Source organism: Hevea brasiliensis, chromosome 10 (genome assembly GCF_030052815.1).
Source record: "Hevea brasiliensis isolate MT/VB/25A 57/8 chromosome 10, ASM3005281v1, whole genome shotgun sequence".
Taxonomy (NCBI): domain Eukaryota; kingdom Viridiplantae; phylum Streptophyta; class Magnoliopsida; order Malpighiales; family Euphorbiaceae; genus Hevea; species Hevea brasiliensis.
This window is the reverse complement of record NC_079502.1, coordinates 55,565,972-55,584,200: the sequence shown is the minus strand read 5'-3', so window position 1 is coordinate 55,584,200 and position 18,229 is coordinate 55,565,972.

Genomic DNA, 18,229 nt, shown 5'->3' with positions numbered 1-18,229 from the left:
TTGTGAAAGGGAGTTTAAATTCTTTATGACATTCATTGTCTTTGAATTTAACTATGGTTTTAAGTATCCACTATTTATATGACTGATGATTTGTGATTTAAAGTTGTATTTGATTAATGTTGTGCACCACTGAGACAATGGCTCAGCGATAGCCTTTCATTGCTGTTGCAAGTAGACAGACTGACAAGGCAGCAGACTAGGTTGCTAGTGCATTCAGTGAGAGATCATCGGGTATATTGAGTATACCATATTTTGCATTTTGTATTGTAATGTATGTTCATTGTATGTATATAGTGTTCTTGGTTTTGAGCAGTTGTAAAATAAAATTGTACATTGAAGTTGTAAAATAAATTGTAAATTATTTTGGCTTGTAAAATTTGTACTATATTTCTTTTATCTCAGCCTTTGGAAATATTGAAAAATTATTGTGGATTTGAGTTGAGAAACATATTGAGTTGACTAAATGATGGAGTTTGAGATTAAGAAATATATTTGAAGTGCTTTTTATAGGTTTTTGAAGAACTGTTTTATTCAAAATACAGATGGCACTCCGCCAAAATTTTTACAAAAATTCCTAATAATTCAAATGTGTTAGTTGTTTCCCTTCAGTTCAAAATTTTTTTTAACACCTGTAAATAGTGCTCACCACTGTTAAAAGAAGTAAGAAAAGTTTTAAAATCCCTTATAGTGTATTTAATGGGTTATCAGTAAACAAAGTTGGTAATTCATTAGGTATACTACGGGATCATGTTATGCCTTACAGAGGGGTAGGGTGTGACAAGTATACCAGTCAGACATCTGTATGTCTATCAAGCATACATTGGTCATGTCAAGCACAAGGCCAGCAGGCAGGCATAAAGCCAAAAATGATAATAGGCACTATGGCCAACGGGCAGGCATAAAGCCAGTATAACAACCATCTCAGACATTTGTTGTCTGTCAATGATCATTCATGTGAATAGTACTGCAATCTGTAGTCCCTAATTGGTATCCAAGCGATATACATAAGTCTAGGTTTACATTGGGCAATTTAAACATTATTACTTAATTTTTTGAACTTATTTTTTCATGTCATGTATCATTATATAGTGGGAAGGTAGATCCCACTTACACTTTCATGTAGTTTATGCATTAGGCAATTTATTAAGGTTAAGTCCCTACCATAAAATAAATTATTTCATGAACCTTTCTTTAGGTTCAGTTTCAGTGTCTTAATTTTAACTATCAATTTGATCAATTTGTGGCCACTGTTTGGCCAAACTTCCTTCATGGAAGTTGTTCTTCTATGTCTTGTCATTGTTTTACCTTTTGAATCATGTTATTTGGAGTTTTAGAACTCAAGTTATGGTCAAACAACCATAACTAGTTCATTTCCAAATTCTGGTTTCATAACTAGGCAGCTTTTGGACTTAGAATTTACCTAATTAATTGAATATGTTGCAGCCACTTTTAAGCCTAGTGTTCTCCATATAAATTTTTTTTCCTAAGTCTTATGGTCTCCATAGAAATTGCAATTTTTCAAGTTTTGTAGAATTAATTATACCCAAATAACTAGCCTAGACTCGTGTACCCTGTGCCAACAGGATTCCTGTAACACCCTCCCGGTAACCACTCCGTACATCCTATTGTTCTGGTGACCGGTGTCGGTCCGGACAGCTAGAACATTCGGAAAAATATTTAAACTAAAGTCAGGAACCATAATTAACTCAAATATTAATAAGAAAAATTTAGTAAAAATTTTAGAAATAAAATACAACCAAGTTAAACGAGCCGGTGCCCTAGCGATGGGTAACCAGAGGTAAGTTGCGGTTCTCGCAACGAGGAGCCCTAAACCCGGGGGAAAAATTATAAAAAAAATTTTGGGACTCCAGAGAAGGGTTATTGAGGTTCCCATGGCATTAGAATGCCAAGAAAATACCTAGAAAATTTTTTCAATCGGTACAGACAATTTTGACCCGTTCAGCCAAACGGAGGGCATTTTGGTCATTTCGCCTTCAGAGGTGATTTTTGGCCGACTTGTCCAGTTGAGTAAATAAATAATATGACATAAAATATGAAGAAACATTACTAAAAATGAAATTGGAAATGAGTAGTGAAAGAAAAGAAAAGAAAATGCAAAATAATGCAAATAATGACATAGTATGATGTCATTTAAAATTACCAACCAATCACCATTAAGCAACTATTTGACTAACAAATAAAAGAGGTTAAAAGAAGACCAAAATAACAAAAAAATGTAGCAGCCATCCCTCCTTTCCCATTGCAGCCGAAATCCCTTCACCATGCTCCTCCATTTTTGGTTCTTGAAAGCTTCAAATTTCCATGCTTCCTCACCCTAAAACCCATAAGTCCCTTCATCAAAAATTAATCCCACACCTAGACAAAGCTTTTGGAAGGCAAGAAAAGGAAGAAAAGTGATGTTTTGAGTTGGGAAAAATCTGCCCTATTCAAGGTTAGTGCACATATATACTTAAATCTCCTTTATTCCATGTTAAAGCCTTAAAGTGAGCAAGAATTTGTCACTTAAATGAATGAAATTTATGCTTATGCATGCCTTGAATTTCGGCAGCCCTAAGGAAGGAACAATAAGGGAGTGTTTTGATGGTTTTAATGGACTTAGCATGAATTGGAGATTATGTTTAAGCTATATATCTACACAGATGTTGAACTAGTGTGCTAATTGAGGTTTATGGGTAAATTGCATTGGACATTAGGGTTTTGAGGAATAAAAAATTAACTTGGCTTATCAAACTGTTAAAGAACACTCTAATGGTCAATAAGTGACCATTTGAGGTATGTTGACCACAATTTGGACTGAAAAATGGTATGGCAAAGTCAAGGTGTGAGCTGCCCTAGGACAGCAGCAAATGGACTGAAATTTCAGTCCAATTACATAGCCATAACTTTGGCTGTGTTAGTCCAATTGGTGTTTGGCCAATTGGACATGAAACTAGGCTTATAATGGCACATTTTTGCTGAAGAAACCATGCCCAGAAGACCAAAGCAAGAGGACCAAAACTTGGCCCCAATCCGGATACCCTGAAACTGATTCTGCAGAATTGACCAAATGAACAGTAACTGTTCATTTGGCCATAACTCACTGTAGATTTGGTCAATTAACCTGAAATTTTTACAGCAACAAGTTAAGACATAGACAAACAACTTTCATGAAGAAACCTACCCCAAATTATGGCCAGAACCTAACCCAAATGGCAGTGGCAGTCACTGTTCATGTTACTGTAGATATGGTAATTTCTGCAGAATGGTAATCCGGCCAGCTGTGGTTTTTGGACCATATCTGGACTAAAAAACTCCAAATGGAGTGATTCAAAAAAGGAAATTCAACTAGACAAAATAAGGAACAACTTTCATGTTTTACATTTCTTCAAATTCCAACAGAAACAGTGTCCAATGGAACAGTGAAGTTGACTCACAAAAACTGAAAATTCTGCTTGTGTTGGTTTAAACTTTGAAATGGTATAAATGCTTAATGCCAACAAGTTTGGAATGCCAAATGTGGTATGTTGGGAGTGCCGAAGTCAATGTACATATTTTTATTCAAAAAGTCAACATTTTGTTGACCAATAAGATGAATAGTGACACTAAAAATTTGAAATTCACAAATTGAAGAATTTAAAAGTTTCAAATGCCCTAGTATACCTAACAAGATTGGTTTGGATAGTTTGGCATGCCAATAGGGTTCAGTTAGCAGTACTGCACATGGCAATATGCCATTCTGTGATTTCATGGCTTCTAGCCATTCTGACTTTGTATTGAGACTTGGCCTTATGCCTGATATTATTTACAGCTTGTTAGCTGTTCTGTTGCACACCGGGAGATGCATATGTGACCGATGGTGTGACGGCCTGAGGTACTAGGTACGCAATGCCAGTTTACCCGTTATCCAGTCCAGTCATCTAGTGTAGGTTTACTTGGGGCAACCAAATGAATAAAAGTGAACAACGTTAACGAAATAATGGTTATACCAATACCAAACAAAGAAAGCATACACATTCTATACACATTCATTTTCTTGCTATTTTCTTCTATTATATTATTGCACCACTAAGCATTATTGCTTAGCGCGTTGCTTTTGCCACGCGTAGGTACTGGAGATCCCGATCGTGAGCCCAGTAGACCACAGACTGGGTGAGTCCATCCTGCAGTTTTGCACAGTGTCCATGTCACCTCGTCACCTGCAGTGCTTTGGTAGGACACTAGATGTCATTTTGTCATTTTGTAATTAAATTTTTATTTTCTCATATGTATTTGGGATTTATGTAATGTATTTTGAGGTTCATGTAAATAATAAAGATTTATGGTTATGTATGGAAGTAATTTGAGTATTTAATTGTTGTTTATATATGAGAACCCTGAGAAAGGGATGTTTGAGAAATGAAAAGGTTGTTGAGACCTGAAATTGAAAAATTGTTGAGATCTTGATATTGAGTTTTGTGATGATATTGGAGTTGGGAATGAATGAATTTGTTTATTGGATGTGTTTTTAACAGGTTCCGAAGAACTTTTTTCTCCATTTTTAGCCGGTACTCCGCCGGATTTTCTATAAAATTTTCGGAACCTCAAATAAATAAAAATTTTGCTAAATGGCTTAAATAAAGTATATTTCATAAATTATATGCAAAAGCATGATATAAATTAATTAAGGTATATTAGAGTGTGCCGGTACACCGTGTGGCAGTACTTACTTGGGTATACTGTACACGGGTAAGGGGTGTCACAATTCCATTTCAGACCAGTGGCTTTGACTCAACTTTTAGGGTTCTTACATTCATAATTTAAGGAAAGTGTCTAAAACAAAGTTAGAGCCCTATTTCCTAGGTTTCCAGAACAGTATAGCTCATCCCAATTGGAGTTTCCTAGTGGGAGATATAACTAAAAGACTGTTTCTGGGGTCAACTGGTCACTTGGGCAATTTCTAAAATTTGCACACTAATTTGACCTAGCGAATTGACCTAGTTCGCTTGATTTTTGGGTTTTGGTCAAAACACCAATGTTGTAGACCTATGTATTATAGAAATTTTTCCACTGGTTTCATTGTATTTGGATTTTTTTAGACCAAGTTATGGTCATTTTGCCAAAACTGATCGGGTAGGCCTATGTCCAGTAAATTCTGGGCAGGATGGTTTTGGACAGTTTTATGACCTAAATTTTGCTGGCAATTTGGTTTGGTTAGAGGCATTTATGGGTTCTGTGTTCTTCATGGAAGTTGTACTCCTATGTTTAAGCTTTCCAATGATATAAAAATCAGGTCATTTGGACCTTTCTAGAGGGAGTTATGGCCAAATGAACATTTTCATTTGGCCATTTTTCTGGGTTCAGGATTTGGTAATCCGGATTCAAAGAGTAATTAGGTCAATTTATGGAAACAATTTGGGCATGGTTTCTTCATGAAAAATAGAGTATTTTGGCCCTAGTTTCATTTCTAATTTGCCTCATGCCAATTGGAGCAACACAAATTCAGTTATGGGTCAAAAACCACACTAGACTCAAAGAGTCCCAAACCTACAAGGAAAATGTACACTCCCAATTCATCTCCTCCATTCTCCCAAACTTCAATTTGGCATTCATAGCACTTCTAAAGGTCAACAATCAATCTCAAAAATGCCAATTTCAAGTAATCACATGAATCCCCAATTAATGATCACAAACCCTAATTTCATTTATCCAATTTGTGTAAAACTCAATTCATTCACTTCTAAAGCATATCAACTTATCAAACATCATCATTGAACCAATTTTCATCCATTAAAAAATCAAACCTTAAGGAATTTCATGGCTACCAAAAATAAAAGTATTCATTTCCTTAGCAATTTCTTTCAATTCAATGAATTTCTAACCTAATTTGGCATGCTTACTACACCTAAAGGTGGAAGGAGAAGTTATAGTGCACTAACCTTTTGTGACCCAACTTCAAGCTTCCCAAAACTTCAAATTTTCTACTTCTTGTTGCTACTAGTAGATTCTCCAAGGCTTAAAATTGAGTTTTAATGAAGGGACTAAGAAATTTTATGGTGAGAATTGGTGGAATTTGAAGCTTAGAAGGAAGAGCATCAATGGAGGAAGTGAAGAGTATGGCTCGGCCAACTCTTGAAGAAGAAGAAGAAAATGATTTTTAATGAAATTTTGTCTCTATTTAAGTCTCTCTTTATCTCTTATGATGGTTGTCAAATTTCCATTGGTCACAATTTTTAATTAAATTCATTTTATGACATCATAATAGCTTATGTCATAAATAAATTTCCTTTTCTTTTCTTATTTCCTCTTTTTCTTTATTTTCTCATTTCCATACATAAATTCATAATTTTAATTTACTTTAATTATTTTATTCTCTCTCATTTTAATTGAAATTTAGGTCAAAATTCAACTCTGAGGTTAAAATGACTAAAATGCCCTCGTTACGCTTATTGAGTTATTTTTATCTGTATCAATTAACAAATTTTCTTGAATTTTTTTAAACATTTTTAATGTCATTTATACCTCAGTAAACCTTCAATTAAGTCCCAAAAATTATTTCCTAGGGTTCCTCATGGGTCTGGGGTCAGCAATTGTCTTCGTAGTCGTTTTCCAGTACGGTCACCCATCGTCGTGACTCCAGCTCCTTTAACTCATTAACATTTCATTTCTTATATTTTTCCTTAACTTTTCTTAACCTTTATTTCATCATTTTATGTTTCCTCACCCTAGTTTAACTGTAGTTCCATACATTCTGGCTGTCCGAATAGACGTTAGTCATCGGAATAGTAAAATGTACAGACTACCTAGAGTGAGGGCATTACAAGAGAGGTGTAATATCCACCATTTTTCGATGTTAGGATATTTGTCCTTGATGGAATATTCTAGTAAAAAGCAAAACTTTACTAACAAGGGAGTGACAGTAAGATGTGAAAATATGTTCATGTATGTGGGTTTAAAAATTTCAAAATGTATTTAAGAATAAAAAATGTTTTAAAGGTTTTATTTCTAAAAAGTTTTTAAGTAAGTATTTCTAGCAAAAGAAGTTTCAACAGTTGAAGTCCTCTTCTCTTGCCTAAAAGCTCTTTTGGACATAATAGGCTCCGGTAACCAAAAGCTAAACTTTTGACAGCCGAAAATTCCTCGATAGAGAGGGTATAAAAAGGGTTTAAAGCTTATTTTGCTGCTAAAACACTTAGGGTTTTCTTCTTTCCTCTCTCCCTCTCTCTCTTTATTTTAGGGCATACAAGGTGCTCTTTAAAGAGATTTCCTTGGGTTTTGAAGACCTAGATGTAGTTTCTTCCATTTGAAAGTGTGGAAGAGTAGATTCAAGCTTTGAAGTTTTGGTTTTCTCATCTCCACACTCTAAGAAAAGAGGTAAACTTTTTTTTTCCTTGATCTAATGGGATGAGGGATTAAATTTTTATAACTTTAATTTCATGAAAATTTATTTTAAGTTAAGTTTTTGGGGAAATTTATGCAGGTTAGGATTAGGTTTTTGTGATCTTCTATTGAAGTTGCATGTTTTATGGTTAGAATAATTGTGTTTAAGTGATATGGGCCTTAAATAGCTAGTTTCCCTTACTGAATTTGAAAAAATCCATGTATATGCTAAGTTGGGTTTCGAGGAGACCTATAATTTGAGTTTTTGAATAATGTATGTGTGTATTATGCATGTTTTCAAGTTGGTTTAGGCCCCAAAGATGTGTATATGTGATGGGATTATGTTTTGGAATTTAGAAATGAGTTTGGGTGCTGATGGGAGAAGGAATTTGTAGGTTTTTGACTTGGGAATTCTAGAAATTCCTAGGTTCCACTATCAAAAGCTAGAGGTTCGGCAGTCGAAGCATGCAGTTTCCATGAAAATCTAGAAAAATTTCTAGGTTCGATAGTCGAAGTCTAGGAGTTCGACAACCTAAGTCAACACTGGACAAAAGTGTTATCCGAAGCCTAAGATTTTTACAGCTGAAGTGGGTTCTACCTGACTTTTTCTCTCTTTTTTTCTAAGGTTTCAAAACATGGTTTCATAGTTCCTAAGGACCTAAAATAGGATATTTATGATATGTATAGATTTTTAAAAACTTGTATAACACTATAGGGTTTGATTTTATAGAATTGGGCTTAAGGGACTTGGAAAGTTAAGGATCCGAGGATAGCTTCTATTCGAGTAAGGTGGTTAATAGGCTACAAGAGGTGAGTAACTCTAATCTTAATAAAATGCAAATTATTTACAGGTAATTAATGAGCATCCTAATGCATCATGTCATATTTATTTAGGATATATGAATCTAGAATATGAAGATGTTGCATAATTACATAATTTGTTATTGGTGCATGGATGGATGTTGGATGATCCACTGACTCCCCCAATATTATGACTATGTAACATTACAAATATTATGGATCCATAAGTAAATCCTATGAGGAGATCATTAAGTTGCCTTTCATGGGAGATTTGTAAGTTGCCCCAGGATGCATGACACAGGTCAAGTTTTAAAGGAAAGTTTGATAATATCCATCTTATGTGAAGTGGTTGTGATGTGAAAATCCACATGAATGATGTATTGCACATGTGTGAATAGATGATATGATTAAGGATGGCTAGTTTACTCATTGAGCTTGTGTAAGCTTACTCCCTTCCCCTAACCCTCAGGTGTAGGGTTGTAGGACTAGAAGAGTTACTTGAAGAGAGAGCATTAGGGGTGGCCTTACCCTTTCTTTATGTATGGTGTATGGGTAGATGGATATGTAATTTATGAATGGATAGTGTTGTGCTGGTGATTAAAGGAATTGGAAATATGCAAATTTTTTTTAGTATGATGATGTCTATGTTATGTTAACCCTTTTGAGGGTATGCATGTTAAACCATTGCACTTTGGATGTGACACCCCTCACCGATCTACAATGTTGGCAGGGAGTGTCACATTCGGTGCTGGAGCACCCTATCTTATCCTATCATGTTCATTGTTAATTTTAAACTTTATAGAAAATATGTGGAAAATTTTTTTATCACAATTTATCTCTGTGAAAACCCGGGCAGAGCTTCCTCTGTTTTATTGGCATCTGGCGGGTTCCAATAGTTACCTGTTAAAACAATTTCATATCATATATGTTCTATTCATCTTGTCATATAACATATCTTTTCTTACTCATGCAATTTCAAGTGAATATACTTTTCATTCATTCATTCATATGGGAATTTATATGCAGAAGTTCATAACTTTATTTATAACCCAAAATATATTTACAATTTTTATTTACATCACAAACTAGTAATTACATCATGATTATACACAATGAACCAAAATACTAGTCTATACATGGGCCCTACCAAAATATAAAAGACGAGTGAGGTAACTCTAGACAGTGGCAGATCTGGTCGGAGCTCTGTCCGAACACTACTATGGTGGTTGTTGCTGTGGTGGCTGTTGATCTCTAGTACCTACGCAATGGAAAATCCAACGCGCTAAGCAAATTGCTTAGTGGTGTATAATATTAAAGCATAATAACTAAATGATTTAAAATGACAATAATATATGTAATTTTATAATTCTAGGTCAATTGCATATTTTATAGCACTTTGGAATAAATATATTTATCAGGATCTTATCTATGCATATATTTCATTTTCAGTCTCCTTAAACTCATATAAGTGAAATTTTCATCAATTCTAAGTCATTTATAAACTTCTTACACTTTGGGAAGAGTTAAATTTAACAGTATCTTTTCTGTTCATTTCTTATATAGTCTAAGTCATTTATGACTTTTCTGTACTTTGGAAATAAATTAATTATCAGTATCTTTTCTGTGTATTAATTTCATTCGCTGGCTTTTTAAACTCATATTAGAGTTTTGGGAATCATATCAGCGTATTTTATGTCATATCGGTGTATTTCATGTCATATCTGTATATTTGTGCCCAAGTAACCTATAATAAACTATAATGTTAGATACACGGGAGTATATGGGTTAGATAGCCATATGTCTACCTTGTATACATCTGTCAGGCATGAGGCCAGCTATCAGGCTCGAGGTTAGAAATAAGGTTAGGCACAATGGCCAATGAGTAGGCATATAGCCTGTAGAACAATTATAACAAACATATATTATCAGTTCATGATTTGCTCTGTAAGCAGTACTACTATCTGTAGTCCCTAATTGGTATATCAATTGATCCAACTATATAAATATAAGCCTAGGTTTACTATGGGTAATTTAGTACTATTAAGCACTTATAGTTTTATTATTTCATGCTATATACTATTAAGGGTTCATAACATATTGTTATTTCACTTCGTGTACTATCTATGCTTTATACCATTTTCATGTCATTATAATGGGAACATAGGTCCTAAGTATATATTCATATAACTTATTTATTTATCACTCTCATTATTTTATGTTATGTAGTATTCATATTCATAGTATTTTTATTTCATATATGATGGAAACATAGGTTCCAAGTGTGTTTTCATATGACTTATGTGTTTAACAAACCATTTAGGTAATTTACATTTTATGTATTAACTAATTTCACGTCACCTTATAGTGTGAAAGTAGGTCCCACATATCTTTTTTATGTAATTTAGCATGTAGTGACTTATTAGGGATAAGTCAATAATTTATTTCAAGAACACTACTTTAGGTTCAGCTTTTTTGTCTTATTTTTGCATACAAATTGAATAAATTATGACTACTATTTGGCCACACTTCCTTAATGGAAGTTGGTCCTCTTATGTCTTGTCTTTATTTTCCTTTTTAAATCATGTCTTTTGGGCTTATAGAACTCAAGTTATGGTTAAGTAATCATAATTGGTTCATTTCCAGATTTTGATTCCTTAACTAGGCAGCTTTTGGACTTAAACTTTACCTAACTAATGGAACATGTTGCAGTCACTTTTAGGCATAGTTATCTTCTTAGAAATTGTTTCCCTATATCTCATGATCATTGAGAAATTTGAATCACAATTTTTCAAGTTTTGTGAAATTATTTATGCCCAAATAATTGACTTGGACTCATATACCCTGTGACAACAGGTGTTCAGTTCAGGTCATTGACTACATGTCACTTTTTGAGGTTCTTAAATTCATAATTTAAGGAAGGTTTCTAAAACAAGGTTGTACCCCTGTCTCTTAGGTTTCTGGAAAGTTATTGATCATCCCAATTGGATTTTTCTAGTGGAAGTTATGACTAAAAGACTTTTCTAGGGTCAAGTGAAGTTTGGTCAGATTCTAGGTTTTGATGCAGTGACTTGTTCTAACTATTTAACCTAGTTCTCTTGATTTATGAGTTTTGGTCAAAATACCAATTTGTAGGTCTGTGTCTTGTGGGAATTTTGCCATTACTTTCATTACATTTGAATTTTTGTAGACCAAGTTATGGCCATGTTGCCAAAACTAGTCAGGTAAGGTTATGTCCAGCAGTTTCTGAATAACCTAATTCTGGATAGTTTTGTGACCCAACTTGGGCCAGCAATTTGGTTAGGTTTTAGGCATTTTTGGGTCCTGTGGTCTTCATGAAAATTGTAGCCCTATGTCTAAGCTTTCCAATAGTATAAATTTCAGGTCATTTGGACCTATTTTGAGTGAGTTATGGCAAAAAGACTGATTACTGTTTATATGGTTAAATTCTGGGTTCACATTTTAGGCAATCCAGATTTGGTTACTTTGTAAGTCACTTTCTAGGTAGAATTTTGGCATGACCTCTACATGAAAATTGGCCTATTATAGGTCATATTTGACCTGAAATTGGCCTCATACCAATTGGGATCACACAATTTCATTTATAGCCTAAAATGTATACTGCCCTAAACAAACACAACCTGCATTGAAAATTGGCACTTATAATGGACATTATTCACATTGCAATTTGGTCAATTGTCTAACAACAACTCAATGTAATCAAATAGCCAGCAACAAATCAATTCCATTAAATCAAATGTCCAAAAACAATTCAATTTTTTCAATATTCAGCAATAACACATTTACTCAATTCAATTAGGTCAAGTGTCCAACAATTTATACAATTCTGAAATCACCAATTCCAAACCCAATTCAATTGGTCAAAATCACTAATAAACAATCATTAATTCATTAATCAACATTAATACACATAAAATCAAGGCTCTCCTAAGTACATCAAGGCTGCCCAATTGTACATATACTCCAAACTTTCAAATTCAATTCACAATCCTCTTCAAAGTATCCATTTCACATTGTCAATCTCAAATGTACACTTGTAATTAAATTCTAATACTTATAATCACATTAATTAACATCATTAATCAACAATTATATGCACAAATTAATCCATATCCAAGCTTATCAAGGTTGCCAATTTGACAATTATACAAATTTTCCATACTTCTTTCAAAAACCTCATTCAAATTCCCAATCTCAACTTACACATGAAATCAATTTGCCCAAACGTCTAATTACCTCAATCAATATCATTACCCATCCATTACATATCAAAATAAATTAAAGTCCCTTAATTCCCATGGCTGCTGATTTTATGGCTCCCTAATACTCAACCATTTCCTCAATTTTTTTTTTTAGCAAATCAACTCATCTCAACCTTAATACAAAGTTTAATGAAGCAAGGGATGAAAAACTAGCACTAACCTTTTTTGAGCTTGACAAAAAATTCACCAAAAATCTTCCTTTTTGTTCCTTATAAGCTGCCCAAGGTGTGCAGACAAGATTTAGTGAAAGACTATATAAGGATCAAAGCATGGATCATAGAGGAATGGAGCTTGGTCATGGACGGCCATGGAGGAAGCTTGGGAGAATTTTCAATTCGGCAAGAAGAATGGAGAAGATGAAAGTGATCAAATGGCAGTCCACTTTGTCCTTAAGTACCTTGTATATGTAAACAATCGTCCACTAACTTAGCTTTAATAATATAAAAATCAATGTTTTAAAAATTCTACTTAACCCCACTTAACTTCCCTTAATTACACTACCTAAAATTTTATATTTTCATGGGATTTTTACATAATTTTCTAAATTTTAATAATATCACTCCTTTTTAATGGACTTTTTGGTCAAAAGTCAACTTTAGGTGTCAAATGACTAAAATGCCCCTCTTCGGGTCATAGTCCAAATTTTTTGAAATTACCGATCAAATTCCCGATCGGATGGTTCCTTAAATTTTTACGCTATCTATTTTATTTTTTTATTTTCACTTTTACCAATTAATTAAAATTTCCTTGACATTTTTGGTGCCATTTACACCTCAGTCAATTTTTAATTAAACCCTGGAAATTATTTCCTTCATTTTTTCTTGTATTTTTTGTAACACCCCTATGTTCGGTAGTGCGTTCTACTGTTCTGGTGATAGTGTATGTCCAGACAGCTAGGATGCTTGGAATTATATTTAAATATTAGTATAGAGATTTAAGGTATTGAAATACAATAAAGGAAAATACAAGAAAAATAAAGGAAAAATAATAACAATGAAATGTAACCAAGTTAAACAAGCCAGCACCGTAGCGATAGGTGACCACACGAGGAAGGTACGGCGCAGGCAATAGCCGGCCCCAGGATGCAAGGAACCCTTGAAATTTAGTTTCAAGACATAATTAAAGACTTATTGAAGTATAAATGTCATTAGAAATATCAAAGAAAAATTAATTAATTAGTAAAAAGAAAAATGAGAAATCGAGAAAACGACAAAACTCGGTGTTACAGAAAAATCGGGAATACAACCCGAATAGGGGCATTGTGGTCACTTGACATCTAGAGTTGACTTTTGACCTTACTGTCCATTAAAAATAAGTAGTATTACACTTTGAAAATATCATGAAAAATAAAAATGTGGTACATTATTTAAACAGTGAAAGAAATGAGGCAAATGTGCAAATTATGGAACTTTAACTAATTAAATCATTAATTTATGGTTAGTGCTCCACTAAATGGGATTAGTGGACATATAAAACCAAGTGGACAGCGTGCAAATTCACTTTCTTCCTTATTTTTTTCACTTTGCCGAATTACTTTCTCAAGTTCTTCCATGGCTAAATGTTCTTCCAAGCTTCCTCCATGGCCATTCATGCATAAGCTCAAATCTACCATGATTCAAGCCATATTTATTCAAACTCCCTTCATTAAAAGTGGTCTTCACACCATGGGCAGCATGTGGGCAGCAAAAAAGAGAGGAAATTCCATGGATTTGTGAAGCTCAAGTTGAGGTTAGTGCTTAATCTTTCCATTTACCTTCAATAATCCTTGTGTTGAGCTTTGGGTAAGTTGAATTGCTAAGAAAAATTAAGGAAATGATGAGTATTGCTGAACCTTAATTTTGGCAGCCATGGAAATGCAGGGTTAGTGACTTATTCTTATATGTATTGGATGGGAATTAAGGTTGATTAACTCAAATAAAAGTTATAGTAGGTTAATGTCTAAGTATGTGCATGTTAGTACTTGAATTAAGGGTTTGAAATGGGACCTTGATGCTTTGGCAAACTACCATGTTTGGTAGCCTATAATATCATGAATTTGTGTGTGAATATAAAGTTTATTAATGAAATATGATAGTGTTAAATTGTGGACAACATGTGTAAGTGATATTGAAGTATGAGTATATTGAAGTGTATGTGTAATATTGATATTGAGAAATGTTGAATTTTGGTGAAAGTGAATATTGAGCTTGAATGGTGAATTGTGTGCATTGAGCACTTGAGTTTTCTGCCCAATATGCTTGCTACAATTGTGTACAATATATATATATATATATTGTAGTGCCATTGATTGAATATTGAAGTAATGATGAGGAGAAGGAATATCAAATTGGAAGTGTAAGTGTTTTGTGCAGGTTGTGTATTGATGGCAGTACCTAGATTAGGTCATAAGTGCCAAACTATGAACCCAATTGGTATGAGGCCAATGGAGGGTGAAACTAGACACCAAATAGGCCAACTTTCATGTAGAAATGTTACCTAAATTCTGCCTAGAAGGTGACTTGAAAAATGACCAAATGCGGATTAGTGACTTGAAAGCCTGAAAATTGACAATTTGAGCAGTAGTTAGTGTTTTGACCATAACATACTCAAATTAACCTAACATTTTTACTATGAATAGTTTATACATAGATCTACAATTCTTATGAAGACACCAAAGCCCATAAATGGCCAGAACCAAGCAAAATAGCTTGCACATGTAACACCCCTATGTTCGGTAGTGCGTTCTACTATTCCGGTAACCAGTGTTGTCCGGATAGCTAGGATGCCTAGAACTACACTTCGATATGAGTGAGAAGACATAAAATAATGAAATACAAGAGAAGAAAACACAAGAAAAATAAGGAAAAAATAATAGGAAAGAAATGTAACCAAGTTAAGCGAGCCGAGAACCCTAGTGATGGGTGACCGCACCGGGAAGTCACGACGTGGACCGTTGACTAGCCCTGGACCACGGAGAACCCTGGAAAATATTTTTAGAAATTAAATAGACCCCTATTGAAGTATAAATATCATTAGAAATATTAAATAAAAATTAAATAATTAGTACAAAGAAAAGTGGGAAATCGAAAAACGGATAAAACTCGGTGTTACCGAAAAATCAGGAATGCAACCCGAACTGGGGCATTGCGGTCATTTGACACCCCGAGTTGTCTTTTGACCTAAAATTCCATTAAAAATAAATAATATTACACTTGGAAAATATAATAAAAAATTAATTTAGGGGTACCTAATATAAATAGCAAAAATGGAGTTCAAATTAGGTAATTAACATATTTAAACATATAAAATAATTGATTTTATGTAAGTGGAGCACTATGGGGATTAAATAAATATTATGTGGGACACTTAAGAGCTAAAATGGGCAGAATATTTCATCTTCTTCAACCTTTCAAAAGGGCAGCCGAAACCAAGAATGGAGTTCCTCCATGGATGCATGGGTTAGAGCTTCATGCAAGCTTGATCTAAGCCACTTTCCATGCACCTTCCTTCATTAAAGTTAATCCTCACACCATGGGCAGTAGATAGGCAACAAGAAAGCAAAGTTTTGGAGAGGTTTTGAAGAATTTCCAAAGTGGTAAGTTTGTATTTTTGGGTTATTGCTTCATTAAGTTTGTAAGGATGTTATGGGTGTTTGATTTATGAAGAAATTTTTGAGGTTTGATGTTGAATGTGAATGTGTACTTTTGGCAGCCATGGAAACACCTTGAAGGCAGTTTATTTGTGCTTGTAAATGGTGAATTAAATGATTGATTAAATGTATATTGTGTAGGAAATTGTTTGGGTAATGTACACTTAGTATATGTAAATGTAAAATGAAATTTAAAGCTTGGAAAGTAATGGAATGTAAGTGTACCATTGTGGCAGTTTGCTAACTCTTGAGGAATACTGGAATTCATGCTTGGTTTATGGAATAATGATGTTAAAATGTGTTGGTTGTTATGGCAGTTTGAGTGTATGTATGGTGGTGTGAAGTGGGACATGTAAATGAGCATGAATTGGTGATTGAATTGTTGTAAATTGAGTTGGACAAATTCTGCACTTGTTGGTGCACATTGAATGTAATTGCAAGCTGCCAAAATGACCTATAATGTGTTATAAATTATGTTTAGGTTGTGGTACAACCAGAATTGGTTTGAATGTTAAGTTTGGTGAGTGTTAAAAGTGATGCTTGAAGTGTATGCAAGAATTTCAATAAGGCAGTTTGTGTTTTAGGCCTATAACTTTAAGTGTGTGGCTCTAATTGGTATGAGACCAATTGGAGGTGAAACTAGGCACAAAATGTGCCAACTTTCATGCAGGAAGCTTGCCAACATTCTACTTGCAAGGTAGCTTGAAAAATGACCAAATCCGGATTAAGTGCAAATGAGGCCTGAAAATTGACCATTTGGGCAGCAGTTAGTGTTTAGGCCATAACTCACTCAAAACAGGTCCAATTGACCTGAAATTTTAACCATGAATAGTTAAGACCCATATCTACAAGTCTTATGAAGGAACCAAAGCCCATAAATGACCATAAGCAAGTCAAACAGCTTTCACAAATTCGGATCCAAAAACTGGCCGAACCTAAAATGACCTAAAATGACCTAAAGTGACCAATTTTAGTGCAAGTTGATCAGCAATAGTAAAATGGCTATAACTTGGTCTACATAACTCAGAATGACCTGAAATTTTTCCCCGCGTTCCATAAGACATAGGTCTACAAGTTTATAGTTTTGACTAAAACCCAAAAACCGACGGAACTAGGTCGTCCGGCTAGGTCAAACTAGTATCCCGGAATCCAGCAAATTGCAAGAAAATGCAAGATACATGGAAATGAATTTGGTAACATGTACCAACCCTAAAAGACTATTGAATGTGACATATTAGTGACATTAAAACTGAATTTACCTAGAACGCATCGAGGGTCGACATATTAGGTTGACTAAGGAAATAATAGAATTCGACAAGTTAATTACTGAACCTTATTCTTAGAGACAGTTTAAATGAGTACTGAAACACTTCAAATTGTGTTTCTCAGTTAGCAAAGACTCAGGGAAGGGGAAGGAAACACTGAGTCAGAGCCAAGAAACAGTTATCAGAGGTTTGTGCACAGCTAGTTTTTAACTGATTTTGTTTTGAATATTTCATATGATTAAATGACATAATTTTCTTATGTATTATGTTTAACAAGCATTGGATTTGATTCAATGATTACTGAAATTGTTATAGTATGTATGAATTTAGCTTTGTGAAATGGTATTTCCACAAGTATTAAGCATTGTTATGGATTAAATAATTATGTTTTGGAAAATTGTGGTAGAACATGTTTTGAATTGTGATGGTAATTTTCATGGAAAAATACAAATTTATGATTTGAATTGTGATGAGCATAAAAATTATTGGATATTGGAATTGACTTTGAATCGAATTGTATTATGATTTATGCTCACTGAAAGGATTGTGATATTGTTTTATATCTCACTATAGATGCTTGACTAGGTTATTACCCGTCTCTCTCATTTGTTGAGAAGACAATGGAGTTAGTTGTGTTTTGATTACTATGGTACGTGCACAGGCTTAGATTTTCCTCTGATTTGAGGTTAGATCTAAGTTTATTTTATTGTTATGGCCCTTGTGGAAGATTCATTATTGTGATGGTACTGTGCACGATGATTCGACCTCCCCGACCATAGGGAGTTAGAATCTGATTCAACCTACCCGAACATAAGGAGTTAGAATCACATCGAATATGGCCCTTTCGGATTAGTCTTGCATAGTTAGTGAGATAAAGAATGATTTTTGAGATACAGAAT